Source organism: Acomys russatus, chromosome 8, assembly GCF_903995435.1.
Source record: "Acomys russatus chromosome 8, mAcoRus1.1, whole genome shotgun sequence".
Taxonomy (NCBI): Eukaryota; Metazoa; Chordata; class Mammalia; order Rodentia; family Muridae; genus Acomys; species Acomys russatus.
The window spans coordinates 28148216-28159332 of NC_067144.1; the positions used below are offsets into that span (position 1 = coordinate 28148216).

Sequence of the window (11117 nt, forward strand, 5' to 3'; positions counted from 1 at the left end):
ACATTCAAAGCTTGGCAAGCCGTCGCTTCTTAATTTAGGCCTCCTCCCAGGAGGCGATCCTAAGGCAGGAACATGAGAAAGGGAAAGGAAAAATAATAAGAGATAAGTGAGGAAAAAAAAAAAGAATATTTATAGGGCTTGTAACAGCTAATGAGAAACAGCTGCCTGCTTGAGGGGGCGAGGCGAGTGGTGGAAACTTTTTGTTTGTTTGTTTGTTTGCAGGAGATTTTTATTTTTATTTTTAAATTTTAGGACTTTTCATGCACATGTCTGGGAGGAAAAGGCAGGGAGAAGGAGAACATGTGTGTGTGTGCTGGAGGCCTGCGGAGGCAGGGGGAGGGCTGTGCTCCCTGTACATTGGGCATGAGATCGCTGCACTCCCTCACTCCACCCCCACCTCCTGCCTTTATTTGGAACTGGAGCTGACTCAAACCTGCTGCTCTTGGAAAGACGCCATCAGAACAGGCTCCAACAGAAAGATGAGCCGTGAGGGGATATGAGTGTGAGGGAGTGGGGCAATCATGAAGAATGAGAAAATGAGACAGGGGAATGGAAAAGGTGAATAAACAGAGGGTGATGATGGATGGAGGGAGGGAGGGAGGGAGGGAGGAAGGGAGGGAGGGTGATGGAAAGATGAAAATGTTGGCCAAGTGGAGAGAAGGGAGTGGCTGAGAGCCTGGAACTGGAACAAATTCAGGGCTGATCCTTGGGGTGCTTTGTCTCCCACATCCACAGGGCTGCAGCGAAAGATGTGTCTGTGTGAGATCTTCCAGGACTCTTTCCCATAAATCCCTGTTTTTCTTCTTCTTTTTCAAGGTCTCAGGACCAAAAACTTCATCCAAGAACTGTGGAAAGAACACTAAAGTCAGGGTGAGGTTCAAAAGTGGAAAAAGTATGTTGCTTTAGGGCTGAGAGCAGGGGCAGCAGACACTTAGAAAGACAAAAGCCAAAACCAAGCACTTTCAGGAGCAGATTATTCCGGGGTTGAAGTCCTTGGTGTAGGGTCCCAGCTGGCATTTCTAGCTCCTGCCCTAGGAACTTGGGTGAGTTGGAGGGAGCACACTCAAGGATCACAGAGTCAAGCCCTGTACATGACTAATTGGCATGAATACAATGTTATTTGTTAGGGAAGGGGGGTTAGAGAAGGAGGGGGGTAGAGAGAGGGAGGAGAAGGGGGAGGGAGAGGGGGTAGAGAAGGAGAGGGGAAGGGGAGGGGGAGGGAGCACACCAGCTGGCTTGCCCACCTTTCTGCTCTGGGAGAAGTGGCTTTAGCTGAGCTGAGTTAGGGATGTGACTCTGTCCTCCCAGGTGTCCCCTTTGGCTTTGGTTTCCAGGAATACCTCATTGTTGAGAGGATTTCTATTTAAATAAATCATCATTTACCCTAAGCATGGTCCTTCTAGTAAAAACCTGTAACTTTGTCTCCTACCAAGCAGCAAAAGAAAACACTCAATAAATGATGGCACTTTTGTTGAAAGAGGGCACAGTAGAAGAAAAATAATTTTCTTCACCCTTCATAGTCTCTTTAAATATTTTAGATTAAAAAAGAATTTTATGTGTATAAGTGTTTTGCCTGCTTCTATGTATGTGTAGCGAGTGGAGCGTGTGCCTGGTTCCCAAGGATGTCAGAAGAGGGTGTCAGGTCCTCTGCAGCTGGAGATAAACACAGTTGGGAGCCACTGTGTAGGGACTGCGAACCAAACCCGGGGTCTCTGCAAGAGCAGCAAGTGCTTATAAATGACCCCTGAGCATCTCTCCGTCCTCTATCATAGGTTCTTAGTTGTAGATTCATTAGAAAAAAAACCAATAAACAAGTTTATTTTTTTAAGCACACACAATGGACACTGATCAGAGCTGAGGAGTTTTCTGAGGGGGGCAGGCAGTTAATCCAGCTTGTGTAAGTCATCGGCGACCCAAGCCAGTGTGTTTTCAGAAAATTGGCAAGCTAAAGAAAAAGTCTTTGGGATATCTACTCCAGGGGAAGGCAAATGCAAATGCAGTCCTCATCTTTTTACCCAGAATTCCCATAATTCCCCTTCCCATAGCGCCTGTTGTCTTTTTTAGGTGGGGAGAGAGAGAGGAGTGTCACCTTGACATAAATTAGAGTCATCTGTAAAGTACCTCAATCAAGATGGTGTCATGGGATTGAATGCCTAAGGGTAAGCCAGCGGGCCATTTTCTTGACTAACGATTGGTATGTGAGAGAGCCACTCTGTGGGCAATACCACGCATAGGCAGGGCGTCCTGGGGTATGCAGGGAGGGAAACGGAGGAGGCCAGTGGGGTATGTCTGTAATGTGCATTCCATCATGGCTTCTACTTCTGTTGTTGCTTCCAGGCTCTTGCCTTGAGTTCCTGCGCTGAGGTCCCTCAGTGATGGAGTGATACCTGGAGACATGAGATAAAAGATAAACCCTTCCCTTCGCAAGGTGCTTTGGGGCTTGGTGCTTAGCACAGCCATGGAAACCCAGATGAAAAGAATGTGCAAGTATTTATGGAACTATGTGCGTGGGGCTAGAAGATAAAAAGGTGGCCTAAGCTGTTAGTTTCTGCCCAGCCCCTGCTTTAAGGCATATTAAAAAATCTAACAGATGTCTGTGTCTTTTATTGATATGGTAGTGGACTAAATAATTAACCATCAAAATAATTACATGTAATAATAGATATTAATAACACAGTAGATATTATTTTTCTATAACAAATAGACTGTGGGTGTAGCATAGTGATTATACCGAAGTAGCCTAATGTAATATCTGACTAGCCCAAGGCCTCCTTTTTAAAGAAAGACCACATTCACATAACTTTCTATCATGGTGCGTTGTTATGATCGTTCTATGTTATCATTGGCTGTTGTTAACCTCTTACTATGCATATTTCATAAAATAAATGCTATAAGCAGTCAGCATATATATACATAGAGTGTAAAACAACGTATATAATGTGGTACCATGAAGGTTCAGCACCCTCTGGGAGTGAGCACTTCCCCCTTGGATAAGAGTGAACCACTGTGAGAGGCAGGGTAGCCATGAACGCTCTCTAGTGCAGCTCCAGATGCCTCCAGGCTGATGAGGACCCAGAGCTGTCTTCAGTGACTCACTTTTTGCTGTCCTTGGTGGAAGGAAGTGGCAGGATGCTTTTTCTCTGTAAGTCCCACTTTGCTCTTGTACAGACAGTGGCAGAGAACCTTCCTGCTTTTAGTCCTTAATCATCTCAATTCAACAATCTTTAATATTGTAATGAACACCAGGATAAGAAGGGTAGCGAAGGGGGAGGGTCATTTTAATTAGACCTCTTTTTTTTTTTTTTTAAACCTTAACTACTGTCTGGAAGCTTCACCGTCCATTAAGACTAATGTGTGTGAGAAATATTGAGGATTTGAATATGTTCTTAGGTTATTAATTGATTTCCCTCTAATTACTTAGGAACTACCCACTGATGGGTAGCAAATGGAGAAAGGTGCACAGACTCTGTACATCTGAGCAAAAGGTGTCAAAATTCTGGAATTAGAAACTTTAAAGGTCCAAAAAGTGCTTATATGGAACATTCAGGTCCGTGCCCTACTTTTGTGTAGTCTGTTGCTATTGTTTATTTGGTGTGTGTGTTGTGTGTGTGTGTGTGTGTGTGTGTGTGTGTGTGTTTTGGGGGGGCAGTACTGCACACAGGCCCTGAAGAAACTTGGTTGCTGAGAAAACACACCACAGCACAGCAAACTCCAGGGTTACGGCAATCTGTGTGTAAGATGACTTAAGAAACCATGATCTCACTGCCTCTCACATAGGTGGGAAAAACATGGGCAGTGGTAGATTTGGGGACTAGAGAAGGGTATCATTTTGGTCTGGTGATTGAACCAGTTACATATTTAATCAGATTTTTATCCAGGCAGCCTTCCCCATAGGATCTGAATGCTCAGGGGAGGTTTTGTCACATGCTTGGCAGCTGAGCCTTATCAGGGCATGGAGACTGAGGGTTGTAGAAGGTTGTCACATGGAAGTGTTACTTCCCTCAGTAATTTCTTCCAGCCTGGCTCTTCCACACAAGACTTTCCCATGTTCTTGGATGTCTTTGTCTTTATCCATCCTCAAAGTCCCTTACTGTCTCATTGGATAACTGTGGCCTAGTCTTCCTTCAAGACCTGGGTCCCCACTCCCATCCCCTATCCCTGCCTCTTACTCTTACTGTGACTTGAGGTCACCATAGTCTTCTGTCTCACCTGACAGCATGCAGTGCCCAGCTTGCCTTCCTGTTTAAGATATTGTTTGTTAAGGCTCTAGATCAGTGAATCTCAAACTATGGGTCACAACCCCTTTGAGGTCAGGAAACACACATATTTACATTATGGATCAAAACAGTAATAAAATTACAGTTTTGAAGTAGCAACGAAAATAATTTGATGGTTGTGGTCACCACCACATGAGGAGCGGTATTAAAGGGTCACAACATTAGGAAGGTTGAGCACCACTGCCCTAGATATTGAGGAGATAGACAGCTGGCATTCTTTGCAGACTTGTTCCAGGAATCTTCTGACAGAGAAATTATAGACTCATACTGGAACTATATCATGGAATCAAATTGGACAGGGAAGAGTTAGTTAGGGAGAGGTGCCTGGGCGCTCATGAGAAAGAACCGCTGACATAAGGAGGCCTCCAGGAAAAGACATTTAATACAGACAGAGTTCTTTATCGCCTCCCCAGTTCTGGAGGGGGAAATAAGGAGACCCAGGCTTGAGCCCAAAGAGTCCAGACTGACCTAGCGCAGGAAAGCCTGTGCTAAGATGGAGTGAAGTGTGTTCAGTTTATAAACAAGTCCTGACTTCCCAGTTTAAAATGTCTTCCAGCTCAGAAAAAGTTCTCAGCACCAAACCAAGGCTAAACTGCAAAGTGGCAAAACTCTTCCTTACGCTACTTGCCAGTCTTTAACTTCTGCAGCACCCCAGACACCCCAGCCTTCACATTACCATCTTTAGACTTTCCTTCCTAGGTGCCTAACTGAACCAGTTTTCATAGAAAATCCATACAATAAAGCCTTTCTTCCATCTTACAAGATACTGAGCTCTTGACTTGTCATGACACCAGCCAATTGTATTAATGGGTTTTCCATTGCTATCACAAAATAACTGAGGCTGGGTACTTCATAATGAAAAGAAGTTTATTTATTGCATCGCTTTCAAGAAGCTTTGAGCCCAAGATTGGGGAATCCTATTCTTCTGAAGAGGATCTCATGGCAGGAGATGTCACAGTGACAGATGAAGTGATCACATGGTGAGATGGACCCAGAAAATGAGATGGGGCCAATCTTGCTCTTTTACAAGGACCTTTTCTTGTCAGAACACCGCATCCCATAAACTTTAATGTTTTCTGAGGACTGCCTTGCTGATGACCTAGCTATATTTGCATTAGGTCCCGTCTCTTCGAGGTCCAACTCATCTCAAAATAATCACTATACAGATAAACCTTTAGGAGAAACAACCTGTGTTGAAATTGTAGCAATAATCAGTTTGACCCATCTTTTCAGCAGGTATTCTGGCTAAAGCCTCAACTAAACTTACATAACCTGATGAGAGGGCTGTTAGAAGTCTGATGCTTTGCTTATCTCTATATTAGCTGCGCTCTCTTCCCCTGCAATGAGACCCAAAATTAAGAAACTCATTTTCTGACTTAGCTCGTGGCTTCCTACTTCCCAGACCTTTGGAATAAGCCAGAACCCTTCTCTGGGAATGAAACCACAGGAAACTTGGAACAGAGCGTTTTCTGATGTCTTACAACTGAAAGGTTCTTGGGGACCAATTTGGAACCTCCAGAAGAGAAAGTCAGTGCATAACTTCATACCTAGCTCAGGATCATTTTCCACAGTATTCTCAAGTGGTGGTGTGGCGTGTACAGGATCAGTTCTCTATACCACACTGTGTGTTGGTGAAAAACAATGAAGCCAAGAACTTATTCGGTGGAGCACAATCAACAGCTGGATCTTTCTATGAGTAGCGGCCCTTACCCAAGCTGCATCTCCCCCTTGGCCCTGTCAGGGTAATCTTGTGTGTTCTCCTTGGCTCTGATCCCCAGGATTCTCCCATGTTCATCTGGACACCAGGGTATCTGCTTACTACCTCATGCTCATTGCAGTAGGTTCAGTGCCCAGTGCTGTGTAGCTAGCTTTTTGGAAGACCAAATTTTTAAAATATAAAAGAGATATTTTTTTTTGTTTTGTTTTTTTGAGACAGGGTTTCTCTGTGTAGCCTTGACTGTCCTGGACTCACTTTGTAGTCCAGGCTGGCCTCGAACTCACAGCGATCCACATGCCTCTGCCTCCCGAGTGCTGGGATTAAAGGTGTGGGTCACTATGCCTGGCTAACAATTGTTTTTTTTTTAATACTCTTTCTATACATAAGAGGCACATTTGAGAAACTCACCAAACACTGGAGAAGGCCTTACAAGTGCAACATATAATAACATTGAGGGCCACCAAAGATGGTTGGACCATTGCTTCTTGGTGCAAAGCCTCTGAGGGCTGGGCTCTCAGGATAATGTGTGTTCAAAAGGTCTTGGGTTTTGGCTCTTTTACTTACTGATCATGCCCAAGAGGCCAAGTTTGGCAGTCATGAGCGACTGTCTCCACGCGCATTTATCTGTTTTAACTGTTCGTTAGCCTGACTACAGATAGTGTGGTCTACACACATGGATGGGAGTCAGGCTTCCAGATTCAGGCTCTGCTCAGCTTCTACACTGCTGTATGGTCATGGATAACCTGCTCAGCTTTCAGCATCAGAAGGATCTCAACTGTCACTTTACAGTAATTATGGTGTGTCTGCCTAGCATAAGTTTTGTTTTGTTTTGGTTTGGTTTGTTTTTTGAGTCAGGGTCTCTCTGTGTAGCCTTGGCTGTCCTAGACTCGCTTTGTAGACCAGGCTGGCCTGGAACTCACAATGATCCACTAGCCTCTGCCTCCCAAGTGCTGGGATTAAAGGCGCGTGCCACCACCGCCCGGCTCTATTGTGAGTTTTATAAGAATGAACTAAACTTATTTTAAAAATACTGACACTAAAAACAAAAAACTAACATGGAACATAACAGTTTTCATCCTGACATGGGAAGAGCTTAGAAGTCACTCCTTCATCCCAAGCACAGGGAAGAAGTCAAACAAAGAAGGTTAAATGGTGATTATCAGAAACAGTGAGGGCAAGAGGAAGGTCTAGATACAAACTTACAATTATGTGGGTCAGGCTAGAGGGCAGTTGCACAGTGGGAGGAGTGCTGTTACAGTGTTACAGTCTACACTGAAAGGGTTAGTGGTAATGGTCCACACAAGTCACCTGGGTATTTCACCTCTGGCCATGCTTGGAGCGGGGCTATCTTGATCACGTTAATTGAGGTAGTAAGTCATACCCACTGTGAGCGGCACCATTGCCTGGATGGGATCCTGGCCTGAGTAGGAGAAAGGGAGCTGAGAAACATGCATTAGTTCATGCACTGCTTCCTGACTGCGGGTGTGTATAGACCAGCTGATTCAAGCACTTTGCTGCCTTGACTTTCCCACCATAGTGGACTATACCTTGACCTGTGAACCAAGACATACCTTTTCTTCCTGAAGTTGCTTTTTTGTCAAGTGCTTTTATCATGGTAACAGGAAGAGAAACCAAGTTAGTAGATTTTAGCTGTTTTAATGCTCATCCACGACCTACATACAGGGTAGGTAATAATGGGTGGTGGTGGGTAGCTAATTTATTTGGTTGCAATAATCATTTCACTATGTACACCCATATAAAACTGTTATGTCATACATTCAAATAAATATTTAATTGAACTGGAAACTATTGCCAGGGTAGGAAAGCCTGAGCTATACACATGAGTTGCTGGAGGCTTAGTTGGCTGGGCTAGTTCAGCCAGAAAAATTCAGCGGAATCCCAGTCAGGAGAAGCAGGAAGGAAGTGCTTGTTCTGTGTGTGTGTGTATATGTGTGTGTGTGTGTGTGTGTGTGTGTGTGTGTGTGTGTGTGTGTGTGTGTGTTTCACCTTCAGAAGCAGTATCAAACCCTCACAGCCAAGTTTGGGTGGGAAAAAAAAATGAGTCAGAACATTCTGTTCTTAACAAGGCCAGCCCTCAGAGAACACTCACTGTTCCATGTCTAATCTCCAGGAATGTTCTCAGAACTCAATCAACCTGGAGGAAGGGACACACCCAACTCCACTACCTCTGCTGCTGTCCCACCCACAGAGTGCAGAGGAGGACTGCTGAAGTCCAGGGAAGGAGGCCTCATCATAGAAGTATGGAACGCACCCTCCTCTCGCAGCACAGCACTGCATTACCAAAGGCCTGCGCCTGCAGTGGCTTTTACCCAGTATATCTTATCTCTCAGAAAAAAAAAAAAAAATGGCATGCACTGTTCAACTAGACAGAGAAAGTACCAGAAAAGGCTGCAGATAAGGCAAGAATGTCAGAATTGGTAGATCAGGAGTTTAAAACAGCTGCGTTTTCTACCTGCAGGTTCCAGTGGAAAGACACTAGAGAGAGAAAAAAAATGGGCAAACTGTTGAGTAGCATAAGCAGAAAGGTGGGGAATATGAGAGAATAGAAATGAAATGGTGAGCATCAGAGGCTCTGCAACAGGGATGGGGACAGAGGAGGAATTCAGTCTGAGGATTTTCAGCTGCGCTTTAGGAAACTGAAAAGCAAAAAGAAGCACCCCTAAGCCCAACCAAATCAGTGGCAGGACTTGTTTCTCCAAGAACCAGGGGACAGCTGCAGAAGAGATAACCATCTACAATGGGAAAACCATAAAGAGGAGAGAGAGAGAAAAGAAGAGCTATAGAGTCAGGAGGCCCAGAGAACACCGAAGAGAATAAATATCAAAATTAAAACAGTGCTGATGAGTTAAATGCAAAATAAAACATTCAGCCTGGCTTTGGGGCTGGGTCTGTCAGTTCAAACGGGCTTGGGAGGCTGAGGCAGGAGGATCACAGGCTGCAGCCCTGATGGGGCTACAGAGCTGGCTTGAAGCAGGAAGAGAGTGGTCTTGGCTTGGTAAAGAACACTTAGAGAAAACCCATGAATAACATGACAATGATTAAGTGAGCTTTGTGTTTGGCATCAGGAGAAAAGCAAGGATGTCCCATTTTAATTTTATTTCATGTTATCTTTGTTATATGTTATTATACTTTATTATATTGAAATAATATCTTGCTATTTCCCTAATTCAGGCTGACCTTAAACTTGTAAATCTGGGGTGACATCCATTCTATTACCACACATAAATTAAAAATTATATTAATATATTTGATATAATATATCTATTCATTTATGTATTTATTTATTCACTTATTTATTTAAGTAAAGAAAGGGCAGCTAGATATCTAGATGACTCAACAGGTAAAGGCACTTGCTGCCAAGTCTGGTAATATGAGCTTGAGCCTCATAACCCACACAGGGAAGGAGGAAACCCACGTCTACATGTTGACCTCTCACCTCCACATGTACACTATGGCATGTATATGTGTGTCTTTCTTCTCCCCACAAAATAAATGTTGAAAAAAAAGTTTAGGAACAAGACTCTTGAGGGCTAGCTCAGTGGGTACAGCATTTGCCATTAAGCCTGTTGACCTGAGTTCAATTCCTTGGACCCACACGGTGAAAAGAGAACGAGAACCAACTCCAGCAAGTTGTCTCTGACCTCCACATTCACACCATGGCACACATGTGCCTACATACACACCTCTCCCACATATATATCCAACCAATCAAAAAAATATGTAATAAAAGTATCCAGAGGCTTCCTGGGGCTTGTTGACCAGCCAGTCTAGCTGTTTGGTGAACTTAAGCTCAGTGAGAGATTCTTTATCAAAGAATAAGGTAGAATGGAATTGAGAATTTAAGGTAGATTTGGGTTGGGAATTTAAGGTAGAATGGGATTGGGAAAGGAATGTGTTATCCATCTATTATCTCTATAAGATAGCTCTCCCCTCCACTTACCCACCTACCCCCCCCCCCATCCCATCTCTCTTGTCATAGAGGAAATAAAAATCAAGACTTTAGAACATTCAGTTAAAAAAAAGTTTAAAATAAAAATTTTTTAAAAGCATACTTGGGGGCTGGAGAGATTTCTCATCAGTCAAGAAGCCCCCTGGCTGCACCCCCCCAGAGGACCTGGGTTAGATTCTCAGCACCCATAAGGCTCCTCACAACTGTTTGTAACTTCAATTCTGTAAGCTCTGACCCCCTTTTCTTGACCCTGAAGGCACTGTGTACACATGGTGGACATACACACATTCAGGCAAAACACCTATACATATAAAATAACAAATAAATCAACCTTTAGAGATATTTTTGAATATAGATACTACAAAGGCATATTAAAAGGAGTTCAAGAGAATAAAAAAATGCCTGATGCTTATCTTTGATGTTGGTCATGGGAAGGGCACTAGGAGAAGGAGGGATCATAGAGATAGCTCAGGGTGCTGTCACGAATATGTTGAGTGGTGGACCCATGCTTTTAAAAATTACACTGTTTTTCTGTTAACAGATCTGAGAAGAAAAGGATATTAAGAAGCAATCCCTAATTATTCTGGAATCACTGCAAACAATTGACAAAAGCCACTGAAAAACAATGCACTATCTGTAATGGCCACATTTCTTTTTATTTTTCTGGTTCTGCCCAATACATTTAATGAAATAAAGAAATGAGAAATTGCATTAGTCAGTGGAGGCTGTGTTTTAAAAAAATTACCTAGGCCAGGCATGCTGGTGTATATCTTTAATCCTAGCATGCAGGAGGCAAAGGCTGGCCTGAGTTTGAGGCCAGCCTGGTCTACCGAGTGAGTTCCAGGGTGGCCAGGCACAGAGGAACCTTGTTTTAAAGAAGCGCGCGCGCGCATGCACACACACACACACACACACACACACACACACACACACACACACACACACACACACACACACACCCCAAAACAAAAAACGTCTCAGAGTGACTTCATCAATAGCTTTGTATTTTCTCACAGTCTTAGAGTCTTGAAGCCTTGGGTCTAGTAGGATTGATAAAGCCTTCTCACAACATACGAATCTCTTCTTATAAGGGCACCGATCCTATTGGACCAGGGCTCTTCCCTTTTGGCCTTATTTAACCTTAATTATTTGC

General features: G+C 43.7%; 1 long non-coding RNA gene across 1 annotated transcript; it reads left to right on the forward strand.

The window, feature by feature from the left end:
* Positions 1–398: 398 nt before the first annotated feature.
* Positions 399–10661, forward strand: LOC127193105 (uncharacterized). Its single transcript, XR_007831086.1, has 3 exons — positions 399–558; positions 2338–2487; positions 10506–10661. It is a non-coding gene; the product is annotated as an uncharacterized LOC127193105 (long non-coding RNA).
* Positions 10662–11117: the final 456 nt, after the last annotated feature.